At 37.1% G+C, this 27,550-nt stretch overlaps 1 pseudogene; it reads left to right on the top strand.

Annotated features, from left to right (window-relative positions):
* LOC115419711 (ubiquitin-like modifier-activating enzyme 1) overlaps positions 1 to 27,550 on the top strand; it is a 51,620-nt pseudogene continuing 24,070 nt past the window's right edge.

Here is a 27,550-nt window from a genome sequence, read left to right as displayed (position 1 = left end):
TGTTGTCTGTTTTATGGTTCCTACCATTTACGCCTAGGTTCCTTATTCTGCTCTCAGTCTGTCTTGTTTTAAGGTGTTTGTTTGGTTCAGAAGACTCCAGGTGTTTACTTTAATATTCTGTCACTGACACCAAAAAGTGCATCATGACGGAAATCGATGAAGGCTTCTACTCCCGCCAGCTGTAAGTCCAGTATTTCCTTCATGTGGCCTTTAGTGTTAGTCCCCACAGGAGCATAGGGCTAAGGCTGAATATGTGTGCTGTTACCTGTGCAGGTATGTTCTAGGTCATGAGGCCATGCACCGGATGGGCGCAGCAGATGTACTCATAGCAGGAATGCGTGGACTTGGAGTGGAAATAGCCAAGAATGTGATTCTGTCTGGGGTGAAATCTGTCACAGTTCAGGATGAGGGGCACACAGGATGGACCGACCTGTCTACACAGGTATTATCACAGCATGGCAACTTTTACAACTCAGCAATCTGTCTGAAAACCAATGACCATTGATATTTGTCTGTGAAAGAACCCCCCCCACCCACACACACACACACACACACACACAACATGATCCATTTCTATCAGTACCCTTTATCCAGCTGTTATTATTATTGGTTATTTAGTTATGTATTTTTGATTAGTATGATTTATGTTTTCACTGTTGTTAATAATGTTATTTCTTTTTTTCTCTTTTTTTTCTTATTACTTGTTTTTGTTACCAATTCCTTTGCTTCCTCATTTCTTTTCTTTCTCTTTCTCTCTCTCTCTTTCTCACACACACACACACACACACCAATGTAAAATGCTGAATATGCACAGGAAAACTCTGAATCTTACCAAGTGTATTTTTCTCATTTCGAGTCAAAAGTTCATCACACGTAAAATAAGACATAATCACTTAAAGAGTAACTTTTCAGTGAGATATAAAAGCTTATTTTTAGACAACAGATCTTGAAAATCTTGTAAGAAATCTAACCAAGATAATTTTCACTTGTTCCATTGGCAGATTTTTTTTTTTTTTTTTTTGCTTGAATTAAGCAAAAAAAAAAAAAAAAAATTCTGCTAATGGAACAAGTGAAAATCATCTTGAAATAAGGTTTTCAAGATCTGTTGTCTAAAATAAGTTCTTATATCTCACTGAAAAGTTACTCTTCAGGTGATTATGTCTTATTTTAAGTATGATGAGATATTTTGACTAGAATGAGAAAATACACTTGGTAAAATTTAGATTTTTGTAGTGTGTGATTAGAATGTTTTTGTTTTGTCTTATTTGTTGTCATGTCTTTCCATGTTTTGTTATGTACTTCTCACTTAATAAAAAAAAACACTGAGAAAGAAAGGAAAAAAATATAAAATTTATTGGTAATATTCATCTTATTCTTTCCCCTTTTACTTATTCTTATAAAGGAATAAAAAAAGGCTGTAACTGTAGCTTCTTGGCATATCACTGTATACATTTACCAGGTTATAAACATGAATACTCATAAACAAGTAATGTACGTATACAGCGATACATTAATTATAAGAAAGGAAGTGGTCAGAGCTCTTTGACTCTTAGGTGAATTCCAGCTCCTGCTTCCTCAGGCGATAATGCCATGAAAGGATTATGAAACCACTCTGAATTACGCTAGGAGTGAAATATTTATCTAAACACCAGTGGTTCATTCCGCTATGCAAATAGGTCTTACATTAATTTTATGTTACAGATATAGAGTTTGAACAACCTCAACATGAAAACTGCAGATAAAATGTCTTCTCATATCGAAAGTGCAAGTGTAGATGTTGTGTTTAAGTTGAGAGTGAAGTCATTTGATGTGTTGTTTATTTCTCCACCAGTTTTTCCTGAACGAGTCCCATCTAGGTCAGAATCGAGCCACATGTTCTCTACCACAGCTGTCTTCTCTAAACTCACATGTGCATGTTTCTGCCCACCCTGGACCACTGGACAAGGATCTGCTTCTGAAATTTCAGGTCAGGATGAGACATAGTGAAGGTTTAAATTGAAGCGACTGCTCATTTTCCTGTATTTAACCCATAAAGACCCAAACAGCAACCGACCACCAAAACCATCCACTGACCTGAAATGTTTAATACCTGTTGATCCACTAATCCTATCAATACATGTAAATAATGGGTGTAAAATACAGTTTGTCATCTTTTCATGGTCATCAGATATGACCATTTGGACGTTCAGAGGCTCCGTAGATAGCATGGAAACACTGTCATCTTCTACACCATTGATTCACCAGTAAAACCCATAGAGTTTGATCAATGACAGTGGATGAAGGTGCTTGTTTTTACATTCAGTTATTGATATATTTGCTGGAAAAGTCACTTTTCTTCAGTTTTCTCTTTGTGATATGATAACTCTAAACATTAATCTGAGTTTTTATGAACATCTACATGATCCGTAAATTAAATAAAGGAAAATACCTGATTTTTTCACTTCAAAACACAGAATACAGAGGATTACATTAAAATAAATGATGATAAACATCTAAAGAAAGGTTAAATATAGAGAAAAATGAATTCGGGAACTGACACAAAAGTAGAACTGGGTCTTCAGGTTAATCTACCACATCTCACCCTACCTGTCGGATAATGTGTCCAGGTAATTTTTGCTTTGAATCACGTAACTAAATATGTGTTTGTGTGGTGTATGGTTTGGTATTTCAGGTGGTGGTCCTCACTGACTCCTCTCTGGATGATCAGAAGCGTTTTGGTGATTCTGCCATTCACATGGAATCAAGTTTATTGTAGCAGACACAAAGGACTCTGTGGGTAAGTATAAACGACGTGCATACTTGTTATGTTGATTAGATTTGACTGTGCTGTTCACATATTAACCCATAAAGACCCAGCATTACTTTTATGTCAGTTCCTAAATAAAATATCTTTATATCTAACCTTTCTTAAGTGATCACCATTTATTTATAATATTAACTCTGTATTTTGTATTTTATCAGTATAAATCAGGTATTTTCTTGTATTTAATGTACTGATCATGTAGATGTTCATAAAAGCTCAGATTAACGTTGAGGGTACTTATATCAGAAACAGAGGAAACTGAAGAAAAAGTGACTTTTTCAGTCAAATATATCAGTAACCAAACATAAACCCAGAGTCTCCATCCACTGTCATTGATCCAACTCCATGGATTTTACTGGTGAATCAATGTTGTAGAAGATGACGGTGTTTCCACGTTCACTATGAAGCCTCTGAACGTCCAAATGGGTCATATCTGATGACCATGAAAAGATGACAACCTGTATTTTACGCCAGTTATTTACATGTATTGATAGGATTAGTGGATCAGCAGGTATTAAACAGTTTAAATCAGTAGATGGTTTTTTTGGTGATGGACGTTTTATGAGTTAACGCTTTGTGTTTCATTTGCAGTCAGCTGTTCTGTGACTTTGGGAAGGACTTCATGGTGTTGGATCAGGATGGAGAAATGCCTGCATCTGCAATGATACAGACGATCTTTAAGGTAATGCCCTCCAGGTTTTCATGACAGTGGCTTCAAGACACGTTCTTACCCACTCACGTCTGTACATGCATTCCCTTAACTACCCCCAGTTGTTACTCTGTGGAGGTCTCATGTTCTCCCGGTGTCTGTTTAGGTTCCCTCTAGGTCAAGGGTGTCAAACATAAAAGTGGTCCACCGAAGGGTCCGATCCAGGCCATTGATGAATTTGGAAAAATGTTAAAATGTCACTGAATTAGGCCTATTTTATTTCCTCATACAGTCCAATTCAATCTCAAGTGGATTGGACCAGTAAAATACTATCATAATAACCTATAAAGAATGACAACTCCACATTTTTGTTTTTGTTTTAGTGTGAAAAAAGGAAAATTACATGAAATATTTACATTTTTAGACTATCCTTTTACAAAAAAAGTTAAATAACCTGAACAAATATGAACAACATGAAATGTCTTAAGAGAAATAAGTGCAACTGGAACAGCATTCTGCCAATTACTAAGTATTTTGTGCCCTTGTAGATCCACTGTGATCTGTAAGTTGTAATGCATATGCAAATCAGAGGCTGAGGCAATATTGTTAATATTTCACCCATGGTTCTTCAGTTGTACAGGTTATTTCCATTTTTTAAAGGACAGTTTGTAGATCTAAATATTTTCATTACATAATGTTATTTTTTTCACTCTAAAACGTAGTGAAAGTTTGGAGTTGACATAGTTTTTGGTTATCATGTTATTATTTTACTGGTTCGGCCAACTTGAAATTACAGGGGTTGGACAAAATAATGGAAACACCTTCACCTCAAGATGATAATGCCCCAATCCATACAGCTAGAATTGTTAAAGAATGGCATGAGGAACATTCTAATGAAGTTGAGCATCTCGTATGGCCGGCACAGTCCCCAGACCTCAACATTATTGAGCATTTATGGTCAGTTTTAGAGATTCAAGTAAGACGTCGATTTCCACCGCCATCGTCTCTAAAAGAGTTGGAGGGTATTCTAACTGAAGAATGGCTTAAAATTCCTTTGGAAACAATTCACAAGTTGTATGAATCAATACCTCAGAGAATTGAGGCTGTAATTGCCGCAAAAGGCGGACCTACACCATATTAAATTATATTTTGTTGATTTTTTAAGGTGTTTCCATTATTTTGTCCAACCCCTGTATATTGGAATGTATGAGGCCCCTGAACAAAAATGAATTTGACACCCCTGCTCTGGAGTATTCTGTCTTCCCCCCATCATCCAAAGACATGCACTGTAATAGATTAAGGATGGATGGATGGATGGATGGAGTTCACCTAACATGCATGCTTACTAAACTAAAGGCAACTTACATGTTTAGGTCAATAAAGCCTAACTGTGGAGCCATTGTTTTGACTTTAGGACAATCCTGGAGTGGTGATCTGCACAGATGACCAGAAGCATGGATTTTCCGATGGCAGTAAGGTTTCCTTTTCTGGAGTTCAAGGAATGACAGAGCTCAACACCCGTGGTCCTTGGGAAATCAAAGTTCGCAGTTAGTCTTATTTTTAATTACGTCATGAATAATATGATTTAACAGTTCGCCTGTTCAATGTAAGACCAACAATTTTAACTTTTTTTTTTTTTTTTTGTAACTTTCCAGTGAATTATTTTTGATATGGAAATATGTCCCTTCTGTTATTAGGCCCACATGCTTTCAGCATTGGCGACATCTCTGGCTTTTCTGAGTATGAACGCGGTGGTGTAGTGACTGAAGTTAAACAGCCCTGCACGATTAGTTTCGTAAGTATCTGCATTGTTTTGTTTTATTCCTTTCTTTGTACATTTGGGAAAAAATGGTCATAAATAGATTAATCCAATAAACATAAATTGCAGAAACCACTGAGTGAGGCTTTACTGGACCAAGAGCTGCTGATATTCAATGATTTTGGAAAAATGGAGAGGCATAAGACCCTTCATTTGACTTTCCAAGCCCTTCATACTTTGTGAAGAAAGAACAGCGACTCCCAAATCCTCGATCTCAGGTAAATGAAAGTTATTGTCAATATTCCATTAACCCTTTCATGCGCAGTGGTCACTCCAGTGGACCGTTATTCTACAGCTGTTCTCTTGTATATTCATGGATTTTTGTTGTTCTTTTTGTTGTTGTTGGGGTTTTTTTTTTTTTTTTTGGTTTTTTTTTTAGACATATCTTTACTAAAGTTTTAAAACACTCCATATCTTTTCTGACATGAATTGGTATCATTATGTAGATCTCTCCTGAGCATAAACCCCCAGAATCACAAATCCTCCCCATAGTTTTCACACAATTTATCAGTAAATAAATGTTTCTGTGCATCAAAAATTAAACGTGTGGTGTCCAGCTGAGTGCACATTTTTGCCACTTTATGAAAATAGGTTAATAAGAAATTGTTTTCATTATTATTTTTTTTTTATGTATTTTTTACATTTTTTAAATTATTTTTATTTTATTTATTTATCTTTTTTTTCTTTTTTTTTTTTTCAGAAGGAGGAATAAAAACACTCAGGACAAAAATTTTGATTAAGGTTCTCATAATTCGTGCATGAAAGGGTTATATATATAGTTTTTTACTCATGTTTACTTTATTGTTATTGTAGGAGTGTCATGCTGCTGCTACGCTGTAATTTCCCAGTTTCGGATAAATAAAGTGCATCTATCTACTATCTATCTATCATCTATCTATCTATCTATCTATCTATCTATCTATCTATCTATCTATCTATCTATCTATCTATCTATCTATCTATCTATCTATCTATCTAATAAAACTAATAAATGGTAATCTTCTGTCTTTGTTGTTGCTGGTTATTTCTTTACAGTCTGATGCAGATGCACTTCTTGATCTTGTGAGAAAGCTGAATGAAGTTGCACAACTGGAACAACTGGACGAGGCAGCGGTGAAAAGCTTATCGTACAGCGCAGGGTGATTTGGCTCCAATTAATGCTTTCATTGGAGGCCTGGCTGCTCAGGAAGTTATAAAGGTAACATCACTGAGCACTGCCACAATCTGATGGATGAAACATTAAACATCTCATCTATGAGATACTGCGTTCATAATGTCACGAAAAATCATCATGTAATTAAGATAAGATATGCCTTTATTAGTCTCACAAGGGGAAATGACAGGTTTATGACAGCAAAGTACAAAGCACACAAGAGCAAAAAAGTGCAAAATCAAGATAAACACAAACTATAAACACAAATTATACAGCGAAGTTTTTTTTTTATTGCTAATTTCTTATTCATTTATTTAAGGTGACTCTAAATCTATAACACATGTCATTACTACAATGAACAAACAACACGCACATGTTTTTTTTATCATCTTTTAGTGCATCCGTTTTTATTTAGTCTTTGTTTTAATAATGTCCATCTGATCTAAATTGTTCTATACTGGACAAATAAGGCGGATTTAATTTTAATGGATTTTAAAGTGATACTAAACTCTAAAGTATATTTTAAGGGTTGTAAACATATTATATGACTTAGTTGTGATGAAAAACATCAGTAACTAATGCTCATAGAAACTGACAAATATGTAAAAATTTGACGATTGCCACGTCTTGTTTGAAAATCTTTTAAAAGCCTAGCCACCCATTTCATGATGTAGAGTTGTATTTTTAGTGTTGTTTTATTATATGAGGTGTTCAGTTAGTCTGTCTTTTAGTCACATCCTGCCAAACCTCATTCATTTTCTGATGTGTCCAACTGAAGCTGTTTGTGTGCACTAGTCAGAGCCATCAGACTCACACAAAAGGGTGGTAAAAAGGGACAAATTTGTTCATCAGTTGCCAAAATAATATAATAAAATACCACTGACTTGATAACAGAGGCTACAGACATACATGTTTACTGGGGACATTGGTAGGTTTAAGAGTACTTCAGGGCTTCAATTCCAGATGGGAAAATTTGTAAATGACAGAGTGGAAAGGCACAAAAAATATTCTAAATATAGTGTACATGCAAATGGATACAGAATTTTAGGCAGGTATTTCTCAAGTGGTAAAACCAATACAAAAACCAAACCCTACTCCTGTTTCACATCCACACCTGGACTTTCAGACACTGACCACACTCCATCGCAGCTTGGTCACAGTTTTCATGCGATTCATGCTGTAAATGGAGTTAGATTCAGACTAAGGTTATAATAGTTTGGATTTTCATTATAGTTTAGGTTTTATTTAATTTTGTCTTTTTTTTCTCTAATTCAGTTAGTTTTAATTCGGTTTTAGAGCAGGTTTGCTAGTTATTATTAGTTTTCATTTTTGTTCTAAAACGCTTAGTTTTAGTTTAGTTTTAGTATTAATTTTAGGGTTTTTTTTATATCTTTTATCTTCTTCGCCGTCGTATTCAAATAAATACCAGACAGGACTCTGCTGCTTTCCTCCCAACTTTAGTCTCCATATTTCCAGGTAGAGTGGGGACCAGAAGATGACTCTAAACCAAGTGACGAGAAGTGACAGACCTGTGAAGTGTCAATATGGTGCCAGCAGCTAAAATTGCTAGAGAGAAATAAATCGCTTTTGTATCAATCCAACAATTGACGAAGACGAAATCGAAGGAATTTTATCCATAATTTGTAAATGTTTTAGTTAGTTTTGTAAGCACACAATACAGTGTCAGTTAGTTATCATTTTTTTTTTCTTTTAATTCTAGTTTTTATTTATTTCAGTTAGCGAAAATGTTTTTTCAATTCTAGTTTTCGTCATTTTGTTAATTTTTGTTAACGATAATAACCTTGATTCAGACACTTAGTGCTTCCTCTATCTTAGATCAGTTGTTATGTAAAAATCAGCATTTTTCTGTAAATTACGCATTATTATTTAAAGAACTGGTAACAAGACTTAACTTTTGTCGTAATTCCATGGTTACAACATACAGTAAGATGTTCCAAAGATACAATTTTGTTTTCTGGTGAATGCAGTGTTCCTGTTCCTCCACTTCAGCAGGTGTAACAATCACCCTTCAGTTTTTCATAAAGCAAAGCCATAATAAAACTGCCAAAATATATTAAATATATACTACTAGTGAGTTGTTTTACATGGCTGACTGTGCTTCTCTGTATCTATATCCCTGCAGGCGTGTAGTGGGAAGTTTACACCTCTTCAGCAGTGGCTCTATATTTGATGCGCTGGAGTGTCTCCCAGAGGAGCAGGACCACCTGGACGACAGCACCATTTTCAGCAGTACATCGACCGCTTCTTCAATTAAAATATTTCTACTGCATCAGCCACATTCAGGCCGTTAGATTGAAAGGAGCCATTTCTAATGCAGCGTCAATATTTGTTTCCCTCTCTTGCAGAAAGGCACGAGGTATGATGGACAGATTGCTGTGTTTGGATCAGCTTTCCAGGAAAAGTTAGCAAAGCAGAAGTATTTCCTGGTGAGGACAGGTTTTGTTTTTGTCCAGCAGGGGGACCACTCTGCTTTGGAAAGAAGGAGCTCCATCTGTGTTTCTTTGATCTTGTCTGGCGTTAATGATGGCACATGCAGGAAACGGCTGTGATTCAGGTGGCATTTCCGGACTGTGTTGACCTCTTGGTGCGCAGGGCTGTTTGACAGCACCAAGCCCTTTCTCGTTTCCTCTGAAAGTGTTATTTTACTGATATGTACTGACTGTTGGTGAGTGCACAGGCATTCTCTCACAACTGCAAAAAACAGTGTCAGTGAAGCAACAGATAATGTGGAACAATATATTCAGAAAAAATAGTTGCACTGCATGAACTAAAATACTGTCTGTCTGACTCAGTGTTTTTGTATTTTTTCAAGGTTGGAGCCGGTGCTATTGGGTGTGAACTCCTGAAAAACTTTGCTCTCATTGGCCTTGGTGCTGGAGACAAAGGGCATGTGACTGTACGGACATGGATTTCATAGAAAAATCCAACTTGAATCGCCAGTTCCTCTTCAGATCTCAGGATATTGGGGTGAGAAACTAAAATACAGTATTTTGGAAGTGAAGGAGCTTGAACCCTAACCCTGTCACATAGCTCAGTGGTTCCTCTGTGCCCTGGTTAAGTGGAGGGCGGCAGGGGGTTTTACTCATGGAGCAGGATGGGGTTGACATTATGTGTGTCAGATTAACATGGCTGCCAAGTTCCATCATTAGTGAATGTTTTGTTTTGTAACTGTTTACCTCAGGAGGTATCAGATAGTTGATCTCTCGACTGCCAAAGGCAACAATAACTTATGTAACACAGTTTAGTGCAGTTCATGGAAATGTTTATGAAAATCTTCAGCCCTTTACTGACACTATCATTAGACAGTGAGGGGATAAGACTAAATATAAAAATGTATTTATTTGCAATCATTCACCAGAATTTATGCAGATAAAAAAATCTAATTTAAATTTTTTATCAGATTTAATACATCCACATTGCTACACGGCCTTCCTTTTTGCATAAATAGCCTTTGTTAATTCTGCTTCAGCTTATTGTTTGTGTTACCTGTATTATTAGTATTTCCCAGTCGCATGCTTCATTTTCCCATCTTGCTAAAAACAGAAATCGAAATCAGAGGTTGCAGCCAAAGCAGTGAAGCAATGAACCCACAAATGAACATCAGCGCCCACCAGAATCGCCTAGACCCGGAGAGTGAACAGGTCTATGATTACCACTTCTTCATGGGGTCTTGATGGCGTGGCTGCAGCATTAGACATGTGGAAGCCAGTAAGGACACTCCAGCTTACACACAACACCAGTACAGTGTTTACCTGAGCTCTACAAAGGTTACCAAGTAGTGTTTTACTCTTGTGTAGGAGCTTATCTTGATGGGCGCTGTGTTCAGCACCAGAAGCCGATGCTGGAGGGAGGAACTCTGGGGTAGTAAAGGCCACACTCTGGTTGTGGTTCCTCATCTAACAGAGTCTTATGGACCGGCAAAATCCAGTTCTAATGCTGCAATCCCACTGTGCACACTCAAAAACTTCCCTCACCGCATTGAACACACGCTGCAGGTACGATATAGACCTCATGATGCTTTACTTGTTGTTTCCTTATTAGAAATGATTTTTGTTATATAATTAAGTGACCAGAAAAATACAAATACTCTGTGAAGGATGCATGCTACCTTCTTAACCCTTTCATGCATGAATTATGAGAACCTCAGTCAAGATATTTTCCTCTTTAGGCATGGAAAAATAACCATTGCAATTGAGGTTTTTTTTTTTTTTTCTGAAGGAGTTACAAAATCTCCATCATTCATTTAATTTTTGAAGCAAAGAAACATGTATTTAAAACCTATATCAGAAAATGATATGGAAAAACTATTTTTAATGCTGCTAATCATGTTTTCTCACATTTAACATATTCTAATACTAGGTATTATTCACTTCATGGAGATAATATGCACAAAAAAAAACCTTTTTGTTTTAAAAAAAGCTATTAATTACAGTCTAATAAAAATTATCAATTATGGGTGCCAATGGGGGGGGGGGGGGGGGGTGGGGGGGGAAACAGGACAAACTGATGGGGCCCAGCATTTGTGGGGGGCCCATAGAACAGTGAGGGGGTCCAGTGTACAAAGGCTAGAAGTTATGAAAATTTTGTTTAAGATCCGCTGTATAAGAGAGGCATAGAAGGCGAGTAGAGTCGGACATTGAAAGTTAAGTTTCAGTTTAATTTCACGCTATAGCGGAAGTGACGGTATGTATGGACCGAACCCCGACCCTACATGCCTGACCCCCCCCCCCCCCCGCCACGTGCTGTGACAGATCAACAAGAGACTGAATTTATGAGGTCTACACGTTTACCTTTCATGGGGCCCACAATTGGTAGCGCACCCCTGAGTAATGGTATGAATTGCATTGTATGGGATGATGTATAAGACATCAGTGAAAAGTGCTCTATAATAAAATTTACTTTACTTACTTTACTTTACATTAGAGGTCAGTTCTCTGATGCTCACACACACAGTTCCACTCGTGTGCAGCTGTAAATGCACATGATGACCGAATAATGCAGTCCCTTATATAGATGCACCTCTCGTAACACAGTACAAAAGGCTGTTCTTATGTTCACAAACTGAAGAGAAAAGACAGCCTGTTAAAGCTCTTAAAACAAAAAAACACAAGAATATATGAGAACAGCTTTGAAATAGCTGTCCACTGTAGTGACCACTACGCATGAAAAGGGTTAATATCGTTAAAATGTTCATTCATTTGACAAGACGATGTTTGTTTATAAGTTACCTCTGCAGACAGTTAGTTCATGTATCCTTAATCCATCATGGTTTTATCTCTATTCTAGTGGGCCAGAGACCAGTTTGAAGGACTATTTAAACAAACTCCTGAAAATGTAAATATGTTCCGCAGGTAAGACATGTATCATTTGTATTTGCAGCATTTCCATTACAGCATGTTCTTCTACAAATGTGTCAAAGTACGTTCAACAATCTGTTGTTAATATGCACCCAGTTTGACACTTTTACAATGCCTTTACACACTCACAAAGCCATTCCAGCAAAACTACAAAAACCAATGGGGTGGTTCAAGCTCATTATTTTGTTTTAACAAACAGGAAACATGTGGTTGGCTTTTAGTGATAAACCCCTAGTAAAACTGACATAAACAGTCTGTCTTGCCAAGGCTGTGCTCTGTAATGTATCGTTCATTTAAGTGCCAAACATCGTTCTCCTAATAATAGATAAAGTGTCTCAACTAATTACAGGGCTTTCTGGTTTAGTAACGTCTGCAGAAAAAAATCTGACTAGATTAATACATGGAAAAGCATTGTTTAGTGTTGAAGGGTTTTTATCATAGATTAAAGAGCTGAAAATCCAGTTCAGTTATTTATGTGCGGGATGCGCAGTTTGATTCAGTTGTTTGTTTAAAGAAAACACTTCAAAATATTCGGAGCTTGTAAAACACTGTGCCAACCACAAGGACCTAATTTTACTTTAAAGGACGTCAGTGACAGATACAGATCCAGACTCAAAATGTGTCTCAGCTTTGAGCCTCGGAGCCCTCCTAATCCAGATGGATTGTGAGATGTTCTCTATTTGTTTTGGGGAGATTTTATATAATCCCTTTCATTGTAAGGCGCTTAACCACTTTTCATGTGTCCTTACAGAAAAAGAAAAAAAAGAGGAAAACAAATCCTTTCTGGAGCAGAATCAGTGCAAGTTACTCATATTACATGCATGTATTTCAGGTCATATTTTTTGAGGTTATGAAAAGAAACAGGCGTGTTTTGTTGTATTTTCCTTTCACTCATGATGAACTATGACTCTACATGTTCCTGTTCAGACCTGTTTCTTGTTACAGCATGCATAGGGGAAGATTCCATTTGATTTCACAGTGTAAGGCTGAGTGGAATGAGCTGGCTCCACAAATGTCCAGTCTTGTGTAGATGGAGTTGCACTGACCAAACACTACCAGATTACTACATACTTCCCTTTCCTATGACTCCACACCAGAGGGTTGAAGGAATCCCTCCTGTGTCAATAACAAGACTACTCCCTGATTTTGAAAGATCTGATTAATCATCCTTTGCTGTACTTGTTAAGAACAAGGGTAACCGAATATTTGTGCAGTAGTACTTTCCTAATTCTCACATTCCAGGCCCAAAGTTTTCCTGCAACATTCCACTGCAACCACTGAGTCCCAATCGAAGGCAGTCATTTTATTCACCTGTACTGGGAAACTGCTAGACTGAACTTGTCCTATCTTGCCTTTTTGCACAGACATGATAATAACTGTCTTTATATATATATATATATATATTATTCCTGTCATTAAATCAAAAAGGAATTCCCACCCTGTCTCCTATAGGGATGCAGACTTTGTGGAGCGGACTCTGGGCCATGGAGATGCAGAGGCTTTGGAGGTCCTTGGGGGGTGTGGAGCAGCCTGGTAGACCTGGCAGCCGGAGGACAAAGTCCAACAAGCTTTGAGGACTGTGTGAAGTGGGGCACGCTGCAAGTGGGAGACCTCATTTAACAACGACATCCTTCAGCTTCTGCACTGTTTTCCCTCCTGAGCATGTAAATTTGTAATTATAAATGGTTGACACAGGGGGGCAGTATTGTGCATAGGGTCCTCAGTGATAATTCTTAAACATATTGCATATTATACATACATTGAATTTACTGCATGTACTCATATTAGGTACATTTTAGCACTTTATTTCTCATATTTCACACCATGGAGTAATGCAGCATGTTCCCCAGGCTCAGAGGACATTGAAACCTAACCACTGAAAGTCATAGCTGATAAATATCTCTGGAGTAGCTCTGAGGGTGTTGTAATCTGGTGAAGCATGCAGACAGAGTGGATGTCACATGTTTCTGCCACACCTAGGGGCCATGGATCAGTGTCAACACAACAGACCCTCACTAACCCCAGTTCCAGTCTAGTCAGGATAAATTCCTCAGACCAAGATAGATTTCTTTCATTCAGGTTTGCTTAAATATTTATGTAGGGCACTAAATTCTAGGAGTTTTCTTGATACAAAATGGTAGTTTAGAGTCACAAAGAAAGCCAATAACACAACACAACAAAGATAAACTGCGTTGGCAGCAGCTGTTATGTGTTTGCTTCTCTTTTTGGCTGCTGTTGTTCTGCTTGGTAGCAGTCAGTGGCGTGAGAGTTATGGCTCATTTTCCTTCTGGAAAGTCACTTTCGACCGCAACTGGAGGAACTATGATAAGGCAGCCAGGTTTCAGCTAACGGTTACAAACTGAAACCTGACAAATGTCATTATCAATCATGACATATGACAGCACATCTGACACAACAGCCGCTCAGACAGCTACACAAATATGAACACGTGTGTCTGCTGAACACACAAAATACTCTGAAGATATGGAAGTGAATAGACCTGTAGTAAAGAATATAGATGTTTGTTATGTACAGTAGATATAAACACAAATATGTCAACCGTCAGTATGTATTAAAGTATGTAATACATAAATAGTATGTAATATTATGAAATGTTATGTATTAGAGATACTGCTTCTAAAATTCTGCAAATGTAAAATGTTTGATCAATTTAACCCTGTAAGTTTATAATCCAATACTTTAACAACACAGTCTGAATTACAATGAAAATTTAAGAATGGAGAAAATTATTTCATTGAATATTATGAAGTCACAAAGATTTATCTGCTTTTCACTGTTACATAAAACTATTTAATAAGTAGAAGCTGGATTTAAACGTGGTCATTAGGACCATCGAAATCTTAATGTTGTACATCCTCCCATAGATCTTATCAAGTTGTGTCTCTTATGTAAGTTTATTACACATTACATTTCTATGTTACACTTTCTTGAAGGTGATAAAGCCTCAATATGAAACAACCAAAAGAAAATAAAACCCAAAATGTCAGGATTTCAGCCTTATGAATGACTGGAGCTAATGTTTCCAGAAGGTGACATCCCTCTTTTAAAATATATTGATTGTGTGCTGCTATAGTCTGCTCTTAAAACCATCTGAAGCCTGATGGTGAAAAGAGGCTGAAGCCTTTTGACTGCTCTTGAAAGCACCCCTGTAGTGAAAACTGGCCCCATCAGGAGGACACTCTCTGTTTTCCAGCATATGGACCATTTGGTAACATCAAAGCTCTCAGTCCTTTTGTTCCTTTATCAGACATACAAATTGTGTAGTCAACACATAGCTGATAACAGTATTAGTCTGGAAGGTTAAAAAGGCGCAGTAAGGGTTTTTTATCAGATGATTTACTGACGGAGTGTCCCCACTGTCCATTGATTCATGTAAAACACACAAAAGTACTTTGTTTGATTACCAGGCTACTATAGTTTTTTGTGAACAATGGTATGCTATGGTATAGAACGTCTAGAACACTATTTTAGAAACTGCTGTGATTTCTTAAGCTGTTAGATGATAAAATGACACTGTTCTGCTTCTCTTTAGGTGACCAGTAATGGCCTTCCTTTCTGGTCTGGATCCAAGAGATGCCCTCAGCCACTGACCTTTGACCCTAACAATGTGAGTAATATCGGGTCCAGTGAGTTTGTCTTCTTTATCCAATAGGAACCCTGATGTGGACCCAAAAACAGTGGACAGGAATGACTCCAGATACCAACGTATTTGGGTCGATCACTTACATTCCTTCTTTATCTGGTCTGATAGTGAGTCTCAGTCACACACAATCGTGATCACGTAATAGATTCTTATCAGCATCGTGACTATCACTTACACTACTTAAGGACTAAAAAGACATAGATTATAATCTTGTCTCCACACATATTCAGATTCTTGATAAAACATACACACTGCAAAAATCTAAATCTTACCAAAGTGTATTTTTCTCATTTCGAGGTCAAAATTTCTAATCACACTTAAAGTAAGACATAATCACCTAAAGAGTAGCTTTTCAGTGAGATATAAGAACTTATTTTTAGGTGAGAGATCTTGAAAATCTTATTTCAAGAAGTCTTACCAAGATCATTTTCACTTGTTCCATTGGCAGATATTGTTTTGGCTTGAATTAAGCAAAAAAAAAAAAAAAGGGAAAATTTCTTGGTAAGATTTCTTGAAATAAGATTTTCCAGATCTATTGTCTAAAAATAAGTTCTTATATCTCACTGAAAACTTACTCTTTAGATGATTATGTCTTATTTTAAGTGTGATGAGATATTCTGACTAGAAATGAGAAAAATACACTTGGTAAGATTTTGATTTATGCAGTGTAGTACATGTTCTACAAGCTCTTACATTAAGAGGTATTAAATTGACAGTACTCCAGCTATGGTGTCTGTATACAATGAACATGTTACAGTATTATATCTCAAATTACATTATATTATCTCTCTCACACATAAAATTACTTCACCTTCCCCATCTTCTCTATGTCAGTATTTAATTTTACCATCATCTATCTGCATTTCACCCTTTTATCTGACCCCTCTATGTATGTAAAATGTCAAAATAATGTTATTGTTTTGATACATTTGGACATAAATAGAATAAAAATCACTGCTTCCCTAGGAGTAGTGCTGGGAATATAAGTAATTAAATAGATATCTAAAAATAAAACAGAAAAATCAAAGTTAAAATCTTTGAAATGACTTTCAGACTTAAAAGTTTTCAACAAACTTGTGCGTTAAAGTTTTATCATCCAGTTACATCTGGACATAAAGTTCTATTATTCTGACATCCATAGCTCATTTTCATAGTAGAATTGTCAGTGACGTATGATATTAGTTCTAGCAAGATACTTTTAGGCACAGAACAGGTAATAATATATCAGATATCTGAAACAGAAAAAGGTTGGAGTGTTTTTTTTTTTTTTAGAAAGAGTGATTTGATGCAACAATATATCAGGGATGCACGATTTCTCAATTTAATTAGGTTGTTTTTTTTTTTTTTATAGTCAGTGATGTATGATAATAATATAAATTGCAAAATCGTGCTTTGTAGTTGAGTTCTTTCTCTCTAGAGGTTTTTTCCCTCTGGTTTTATGTGTAATCTTTCATCATTGAAAGCTGATGTTGAAATGATTCCTTATGTTCTTTGTTAAAACATCAGCATCAGAGTTCATTATATTAAGAGCTCATGTTTTGATGATGTGTTTTAGACGACACATCTGGATTATGTGGTGGCAGCAGCTAATCTGTACCGACAAATCCATGGAGGTTAAAGGAACAAGAGACCGCGCTAGTATTGCAAAAGTCTTAGAGACAGTCAGTGTACCTGCTTTCACCCCAAAATCATCTGTGAAGATTCATGTTACCGATGAGGAGATGGAGGAGGACAAAAAGAAGGGAAGTCATGATGCAGGTAGTTATTAACCTGGTGGTATTCACTGCCATCACTTCATTCGTCATGTCCTTACTGTCAATTTTTTGTTTTCAGAAAAGCCAAACTTGAGGAGCTGAAAGCAAAGTTGGCCTCATCATCTCTGAAAAACCCTGCAAAGCCGATGTACCCCATCGACTTTGAGAAGGTAAGAGTGCAGCGACGCCTCCTGCGCCACAGACAGAGCGGCGGCTGGTGCTTAGCAGGAGTTAAACTCACATCTCCTGAATGTGTCTTTCTCTCTCCATCTTTTGGTCCTCAGTGACCCACAGCCTTGCACTTCCTCAGATTCATGAATGAAAGCCTCCTTGTACTCTACAGTATGCTCATTGTTAAAACATCTTGTGGCTAGATAAATAATTTATACCATACCCTTTTATAAAAGTAGCAAAAGTAACACCTCAGTCAACCAAGAACATGGAACTGATTAATTTATAAGCCTTATTCATGAGAGCCACACTCACACACCTCTGGTCAGAAACTGTGGACTCAACTCAACTCAAAATGGAGACAACATGAATCCTGAGGTCAGGTTTGTTCTAAAACACATTAACTGTGCAAATAATGCCACTCTTCACACTCTCATCACACCACCTGGCAACAACTTATCAGTCTATGTCAAGTCACTGAGATTTGTTGATATGTAGAAGTGTCAGAGGACCAATGAAATCTTCCAAAACAAAAAAGAAATTGTGTTCCCACAGATTGTCATTTCTGGTAAATACATTTTCGTCATGTAGGAAACAAAGTGGTAATGACTGGAGTACCCCATTTTCTTGCAAAATGATACTCAGGCACAGAACAGGTAATAATATCAGATATCTAAAACAGAAAATGGTTGTACTGTTGTTTTTGTTTTTTAGAAAGGAGTGATTTGATGCAACAGTATATTATGTCAAATTTAGTGGCTTATTGTTTGTTTGTTCATTTATTTATTTTGAATATTGCTTAATCAAACCACAAAAGAATTATATGAAAAGAAAGTCAAACATTCGAAAAGAAGCAGGATGAAGTTTAATTTATAATCTCCTGCCCCCTTACCCCATCCTTCACCAACCCTAAATTCTTATGTCAGATTTCCTAAGTGACTCAAAAATCCTCACATATCAGACTAATCTGACTATGCAAAAAACACAAAATTGCTGTACATATTAAGGATAGACTGTCCATTTTGCTGAAGCATTTCACATTAAACTAAACTGTCCTTTTCACAGCAGTAATAGTGCACATATCAAAAACAAAAATAAACTCTGTCCATTTGATAACAATAACACACATTTTAAAAAAACAAAATGAACTCTGTCCATTTGATAACAATAACACACATTTTAAAATACAAAAATAAATTTTGTCCTTTTCATGACAATAATACACATATCAAAAACAAAAGTACACTATCCGTTTCATAACAATAATGCACAAAAATAAACTGTCATTTCTTAGCAGTAACATTCTTACCAAAAATAAACTATGTCCAATTCAAAACCGTACTCACATAAAAAAAAAACAAAATAAATTGTATCCATTTCATGACAATAGTACTCATATATTGTCCCCACTTTCAAGAATTTCTTGCTGAAAGAACAAACTGCTCTGATAAAGCAACCAGACTTTACACAGGACTACAAGTAGCCTCACAAAAGGTACAGCTACTACGGAAAGACGAGATGGAAAATCACTTTTATTCAGGCTAAATGAGGTTCTGTTAAAAGCATCTGATGACTCAGGGCAGCCCCGTTATCAAGGTGTATGAGGTAACTCGGCGCTTATCAAATGTCACCTGCTCATCTTGAAGCTAACGCGGACCCCTTTCTCCTCCTACATGTGCAGGTAGGTGGAATGTGTGTAGGAGGGTTTCAGGTTGCCAGCTCGAAGCGTCCTCACGAACCCTAAAGCCATCCCTGAGTGACAGTCATCTTCGTGGCCTTTGTAGAGCCGCAGCAGCAGAGGCATGACTTCACTGGCCGCGTCGATCACAACAGAAATCTGATTTCCACCCCTGCATACTGATGGGGTGACCATGTTCTGTATTAGAGTGCTTTATGTGACACAGAAACAAAGACTTCAAAGCTCAGTGGAGGCAAACTAAATATCACATTGTTGGAGATGTCAGTTGGCATGGAGATAGATGGAATATGGCTTTGCTTATTTCATTTCATTTTCATTTCATTTATTTATTTATTTCGAACATGCTAAGAAACAAAATAAAACAAAAACAAAAGCAAATTAAGACAAAAACAATATAGCATTTAAATGGACAGAATCTATCTTCCAGCACATACAAGTCTGAATATTGCATTTAGTTTAGTATTTAGTTATGATCTTGAATATTCAGGTGTGTTTAACTCATAAAGACCCAGTGGTACTTTTGTGGCAGTTCACAAATTAATTTTTCTCTACATTTAACCTTTCTTAAGTGATTTATCACAATTTATTGTAATATCCTTTTTAGTTATGACTTTTTTCAGAGTAAATCATGTATTTTCCTATTCTTAATTAATTGATTATATACAGGGTGGGGAAGCAAAATTTACAATATTTTGAGGCAAGGATTGAAAGACAGTGTATGACCAGTTAGTTTATTGAAAGTCATGAGAATTTATTTGCCACAAGAAAATTTACATAATAGAAAATGTTTTATTCTATGTGTCCTCCTTCTTTCTCAATAACTGCCTTCACACGCTTCCTGAAACTTACGCAAGTGTTCCTCAAATATTCGGGTGACAGCTTCTCCCATTCTTCTTTAATAGTATCTTCCAGACTTTCTCATAATAGTTTTGCTCATAGTCATTCTCTTCTTACATTATAAACAGTCTTTATGGACACTCCAACTATTTTGAAATCTCCTTTGGTGTGACGAGTGCATTCAGCAAATCACACACTCTTTGACGTTGCTTTTCCTGATTACTCATATGGGCAAACGTTTCTGAAAAGGTATGGATAATAGTGTTAGGTATGATTATGACATCAATGTATGTTTGGTTTCAAAACAATTGACGTAGTGCCTGCTGAGAAAAAACAACTAAATGTTCATTGTAAATTTTGCTTCCCCACCCTGTAGATGTTCATTAAAGCTCAGAGTAAATTCAAAGGTTATTATCAAAAGCAGAGAAAACTGCAAAGAAATTGACCTTTTTCAAGAAAATCTATCATTAAATGACATAAACCCAGTGTGTCCAACCACTGTCGTTGATCCAACTCCATGGGTTTTACTGTGTGAATCCGTGTTGTTTCCATTGTTCACTACGGAGCCTCTGAGCATCCAGATGAGTCCTATCTGATACCATGAAAAAATGACAACTGCATTTACACCAGTTATTTACATGTATTGATAGGATTAGTGGATTAACAAATAGTAAACAGATTAAATCAGTAGTTAGTTTGGTCACCAGTTTTGTTGGGGTCTTTATGGGTTTAATGTGCACATTACCTGCTTTTACTTTTCCAGCTGTAGTGTTAATACATGTTTAACTTACACAGGATGATGACACTAACTTCCACATGGACTTCATTGGCGCTGCTTCCAACTTGAGGGCAGAGAACTACGACATCCCTGCAGCGAATCGGCATAAGGTCAACATTTTCATTCTTTCCCTCATCTACTCAAAACAGGTACATTAAAGAGGATGAGGCTGGGGATGGAGGAGGGTGATTTTTAAAAATACCACAGACCTCTCTACCTTCTCCTCCTCCTTCTCTCTGCCTCCTCCTTTTCCCTCAGGATTGTGTTTTTAGTTGGTGCTGCACACACCTGCCCTAAAGCCACAGACACAGCCTGCTCACCCATTGTTCCTGGAGCAGAACTAATCACAGCACTTTACCTGTCGCCTGGGAGGTGACACCTGAGCCAGGCCTTGTACCAGCCGCTACTGCAGACAGACACGGCCAAGACAGATGGAGAAAGGGGGGATGGGTATTACAGGGGTGAGCGGAGACAAAAGAGGGTTATCCTTGTACAATCATACAGATTTCCACGTGTTGCATCTTGTTTTGGAGTTACTTAGCATGCTCACAACAATACAGTACATCTACCATCTATGTAAGGACTAGGTAGTATGTCAGGGTATTCATAACAAAAACTTAAAAAAAAAAAGTTGTTGGTTTTTAATCAGTCTCCTGGTCTGTTTCTTAATTAAATGTAGCAATACTTTAAGTAACAATACTTAACTACCAGTAGTCTCACATAGTCAGACCTATGCACCACACAATGCTAGCCCAAGCACTGGAGAATTTTTAATTAACTTACTTGGGATCCCATTATTATTCCAGTAACAATTGTTCTCCCTAGGGTTTGCACACCAAAAAAAAAAAAAAAACATGAAAAAACATGTTTGCAATCTGTAGTTCTTACACCTATTAGTATCACAAAAAAGAACCCAAACAAGACATTCAAGCATCACAATAGTGTCACATCAAAACAAGAATACCAATGACAAATTCATTAAATTACGTAATTGATACTGATCATATGTAGCCTAGACTGATTTGTTTCTGAATAATGGTCGTTCTTAGATTCTATTTGAAGTTGCTCTTGCTAATAATCTGAGTTAAACATAGTGCAGGGTTGTTCCATGTTTGCACGGCACAATACAGCACAGTTGTTCTTTAAAGCATTTGTTTTTGATGAAAGTAAAATGAAACGCCTCATAAAAGTATATCTCATATTGTAGCTGTGTCTATTGTTTGCGTGTATTAACTGAGACTATAAGTAGCTGGTTTTCTTAAGACACAGATTTTCTTCATAAGATGAACCAAACTACCTGCCAGTCATTCCTGTACTCTCTTCCATTTTAGAGTCTAGACATGCATCTCTTCCACACTGGTCCCCACTGTCCTCACTCCCCATTGTATTGTTTATTTAACTGCTGTCTGTCAGTGCCTTTACAAAATGGTGTTGATGGAAGTTGCTTTTGTCAAACATGTGTGCATGAGGAAATATGTGATGGTACTAAAATCAGTGATGTCCATCATAAGAAAATGCTGCATATTGTCAAATCTTGACAGTTTCAGTGAGTAGTTCTAGCTTAAAGGTTGTTGTTGTTTCATGTAGCAGGCTCCAAACAGAGGGACAGACAATGCCAATCCTACCACTGTGCAACAAAAAAATCTGCACTTATTTCAACAGAGTACATTCTGTTAGCCAGGCTAAACTATGTGTAAAAGTCATGTATTCAACAACAAAACTTTTAAGCTGAATTATTAAAGTGCACAAGCTTGTTTTGCAGCAGAACAGGTATTATCATATGATATTATATGATGAACTGATTGCATTTGTGATTGCAACATTTTATGTTGTAACTACACTGTTGTCAATAAAGTTGGAATAGTTTTGTTTTCAGACACATTCCTATTTTTTTTTTATCAGTAATCACCTTTGACCTGGTGCAACGATTACATAGTCCCAGTTATACTTTATTAATCAAGAATAAACCAATTTTTTACTCTTATATCATGAGAAGAGGTAAAAATATTTTTATTTCAACTTTATGAGCAACAGTATAGTTGACAATGAGCTTGATATACAGTACAGTATTGATGCCTTTTTTATAAACTTGTTATTATGTCATGTTTTTTTCACACAACAAACAACATCACAGTGTATTAGTCATGTCATCATATGCACATAATTAAATATTTGTTTCTATTTATACTTTATTTTATGTGACTCATTCTTTTCCTACTCTGTAGGACTTGATGTTAAATTTAAAGTCTTTTTCTGCCTCCTTTACAGAGTAAACTCATTGCTGGAAGGATCATACCAGCCATAGCTACCACAACAGCGGCAGTGGCGGGCCTGATGTGTCTGGAGCTGTATAAACTGGTGCAGGGTCATCAGAAGATCAACTCTTACCGCACAGCGTACATCAACCTCGCAGTGCAGTACTTTGTCCTGTCCATGCCGAGCCGCCCAAGGCATTTCGAAGTGAGTAAGAGCTTCAGGTACCTTTAGCTATTTTTGGTAGACTTCAGTGACTCTGTGTCTTTTATATGGTTTTTATTCAGGACCTAAGGCACCATATTCACCTAGACAGACTCTAACTGTATATACATTCATAAATTAAGCCTGTCTACTTTAGAGATAAATCTGTTGAGTCCCTTGTAGATTTATGTCCTTCCTCTCTGACTGGAGAGCATTAAGTCCAGAATGAATGCTCTCAAAGTAAGAGGCCACTGTTCACTGTTACTCCACTATATATAAGTCAAGTCCCCAGAAAGCTCAGCATAATCCACTGGGTTTTGCAGTGCAGGTAAGGAAATCTGAAAGTATACATCCACATACACAAATAGACCCATGTCTGCTTCTGTGTTTGCACAAGTTAAGGGAATACAAAGCAAAGCAAGGGGACGGTTGAAGCATAGGGGCTTTAGGATCAATTCCACCCTAACTATGAAAGTTATTCCTGGTTTGAGTGCATATATAAAATTTCAAACACAATAATAAAAAGATTATGGACCATATTTGAAAGATCCTGCAAATCTTGAGGTGACATTCTAGATGAGAACCCTGTTCAGACTTGGCATCAGTTCATATTTTTCATGATCCAGTCACCAAAGGACACGTTAATTCACATGAGGTGCTAAAATGTGTCTCCACATGCACTCTCTATATGCAAATTTACTAGTTTATCTAAAGCGTAATGCAAGCTTTCTTTTCCTGCAGGCATTCTGAATACAAGCTGTCAAATTTAGTAGACACAGTTTTGCAACAATCCTTTGCAAATTCATGACATGAGGAAACTGTCAGTTGAGTGAATTGAATGGTAGAAGAAATAATTAAGTTCACCTTGCTTTTCAAAAGCTACCAACAACTTAAAGGTGGAATCTTTTCTTGCCTGTTGCTCATATGCACTGTGAATCGATCAATACACCGTGACGATCGATGATACACTGCAAAAATCAAAATCTTACCAAGTGTATTTTTCTTATTTCTAGTCAAAATATTTCATCACATTTAAAATAAGACATAATCACCTAAAGAGTAACTTTTCACTAGTTCCATTGGCAGAATTTATTTGCTTAATTCAAGCAAAAAAATCTGCCAATGGAACAAGTTAGAATTATCTTGGTAGGATTTCTTGAAATAAGATTTTCAAGATCTGTTGTCTAAAAATAAGTTCTTATATCTCACCGAAAAATTACTCTTTAGGTGATAATGTCTTCATGTTAATATAATGTTTTCAGTGTGATGAGATATTTTGACTAGAAATGAGAAAAATACACTTGGTAAGATTTTTATTTTTTTCCAGTGTAGCTTTGACTATTCCATTTGTGTTTGTTGACTGTCTTGCATTTCATACTTGTACAAACTCATTCTCTTCCTATTTACAGTGAGTGCTCATGATTGAATGTTAAAAAATTATGCATATAGGTATGTATGTATATTTATTCAGAATGCATGGTGTCCACAAAGTCTCTTTACAATTTAAAAAATATTACAAATGTAATTGATGAGACATGTTAGTCAGATTTATTCCATGTGTTTTTGATCACATTGTGGGATCATGTGCCATTGAATCTACGTTTTCTTCAACAAGAGATCAATTACTGCAAATGTTTACCTTAACCTTTTGACTGAATACAAGGGGGGGGGCTGAAAAGTTCATAGCCTGACTAAGAAGGAGTTATTCCATAGCAATGAAACTTGGCATACATTAAATTCAACCTCTCCTGATACTAATTGCATGGTTTCCTTCCAGATAAACCTACACTGGATAAATAATTTAGGGACTTGAGAAGTATTACCAGAGACATTTGGTGAACCATCCGTGGCACCTGTGGTCTTATCAAATGTCTGTAGAAAAAGGGGTTAGCTTCCCAAGGACATTCATGCTGACATGGTTGCTATAGGAGATGATTCTCCAGCTTTATCACTGTGCAAACTAGGAAGCTGAATTCAAGAGTGGGTAGGGAGAACAAGGGAGGGGTGAAAAGCAGCATTTTCATGAAATGTCTGTAGTACTTTTCAAAGTCCTAAATTATTTATCCAATGTGGGTTCATCTGGAAGGAAACCATGCAGTTAGTATCAGGAAAAGTTGAATTTAATGTATGCCAAGTTTCATTGCTGTGGAATAACTCCTTCTTAGTCAGGCTATGAACTTTTCAGCCAGCCCCCCCCCCCCCCCCCCCCCCCCGTATGTGTCACTACAATTGGATGACCTTCAACCAACTAGCATTTTCCACCATCTACCTGGGGACTGCATATTGGTGGGTTCCTAAATCAAACATTTCCAGACCGATGGATTTGAAGGGAGGGCCCAGTTCCCTGGACACCTGGTTCAGATGTCACTCCCCTGATGGGCTGTATTAAAAATATTGTGTATTGAACCAAGATTCAGGACATTAACGACCTGAGGCCAAAGATCACTGATGCCATTGACACCACTGATGAGGCTATGCTACAGCCAACATGATAAGAAATCCAGTGCCATCTTGATGTGCTTCGTGCACCCAGTGGTGCCCATATGGAGGTGTATTAACCCTGTAAAGCCTGAACCATTAAATCATTGACAAAAAAAATCCAGTTCTTTCAAACTGGAGCATTTATTGGTCCTTCTGAACTCTCCAAAACCTTTTTTTTTTAAATATCAATTTCCATGTATGAGTTTCAATTTTGTACCATATTTGGCACATCGGGTCTCAATGCTCAAATATTATTTTTGAACAAACACAAACATAATGTAACACAAACATGTCCAATTGGTAATTCCTTTTCAAAATTAATGACAATCTTGTAGTGTCACTCTCACACTGATCATGTAGAGGGCTTCAAAACTCATGTATCAAATATGACACATTTGGCGTTATAGGCAAAAATGAGGCAAAAAAAAAAAAAATCTTCAATATCTATTTTCATTTTGTAATAATGTCCACAGATGTGTCTATTCATCTGCTTTTGTAATAAATTTGTTAAATTGTAAAGAAACCTTATGGACACCCTATATATCACATAAACTGCAGATATTCTATTTGCTCACAGAGAACAAAAACCTAATTAATCACCTGGAGGGGGCTGAGGGATATCCCACCAGCCTTTTTTTTTTTACCCTTATGCAGACGACAGACTGTTAGTCCCTTGATAGCTCACCTCTGGAGGGAATCAGATGGTGGAGCTGCCCTTGCCCAGTTTCCCACTCAGGGCATCGAACCTCTGACAGACAGGGGTCACTGGGGGTCAGTGAGTGGGGTAACTCTGTCCTGTGGGACGTGAGTGTGCAGGGACTCTGAGACAGTGGAGGTTTAGTTTCAGATTGGGTTACAGACAGAAATGCTGCAGCTGCATCGAAGTCAGCCATGATGACAGAGGCAGCTGGGACTTTCAGTGCAGTTCTGAGGTCTTAGTGCTGCTCAGGTATTTCTATTGAAGTGCACATGCTCGTGTCATTTTTTTTTTTTTTACTTTCAAAATTTGCTGGCCCAAACACAACATTGCCCAAGCAGCATGGAACGTTGAATACACTCTGTGATTCATTGCAAATGCTCGAACAGGCAGACTACCTGACATCACCGCAGCCAAAGGGTATATATTCAAGTGTTGAATCATTCAGTTGGAGGCCTGGGGAGACATCAGATTTTCCAGACCCCGACTGTTTCAAAAAATCTAAGCTATTGCAGCATCAGCTTCTGAGCTATTCAACAGAGGAGCCAGAGCAGAGACAGGACAACTCAGAGGCAGAAAACTTTGCTGAGGTATTGGGTCAGCATTTTGAAGGTGAGGGACAAATCACCCAGAGCTAAACACTGGCACAAGTAAATGAAATACACACATGTGGGTTCATAGACAGAGGGCGAGAAAGGGAGCAATGGTTTGCTGCCAAATCTACAACCATCTGAGGTGGGGGAGGCTCAACTGTGTGCCAAAGAAAGCTTTTAAGTGTTGAGTCTTAATGATTTTTTAATATTTATCTGATATCTTCTGGGAAAACTCAGTCCTTGAATATCTCAAACACATTTTCCATTTCAAAGCGCTCCCTGGTTTGTGATATCCACATGGAGTACATTCATTCCAAACAGACAGTAGGGTTGTAATGATTTTAAAAAGGATCCAACATCCAGGTTAGCTACAGTCTCCTAATGATGGATTCAGTATTTTGATGCAAAATTTGTATTTTTAATTTCCCTCCAGTTTCAAGTCCTTCATGTCTCCAGTTAAAGAGTAAAGACAGACATAAAGGGTATGGATGTAGCAACAAGGAGAGCATAAAATCCATCATATGTATCAGTACTAACAATCTATGCTTGTAAACATAAAACCTAAAGATTAAAGAGGAGTTTATGAGGCAGCGTTTGAAGGAGCTGCAGACGTGCAA

Source organism: Sphaeramia orbicularis, chromosome 5, assembly GCF_902148855.1.
Source record: "Sphaeramia orbicularis chromosome 5, fSphaOr1.1, whole genome shotgun sequence".
Classification (NCBI taxonomy): domain Eukaryota; kingdom Metazoa; phylum Chordata; class Actinopteri; order Kurtiformes; family Apogonidae; genus Sphaeramia; species Sphaeramia orbicularis.
This window is presented reverse-complemented; position numbering and strand designations above follow the sequence as displayed.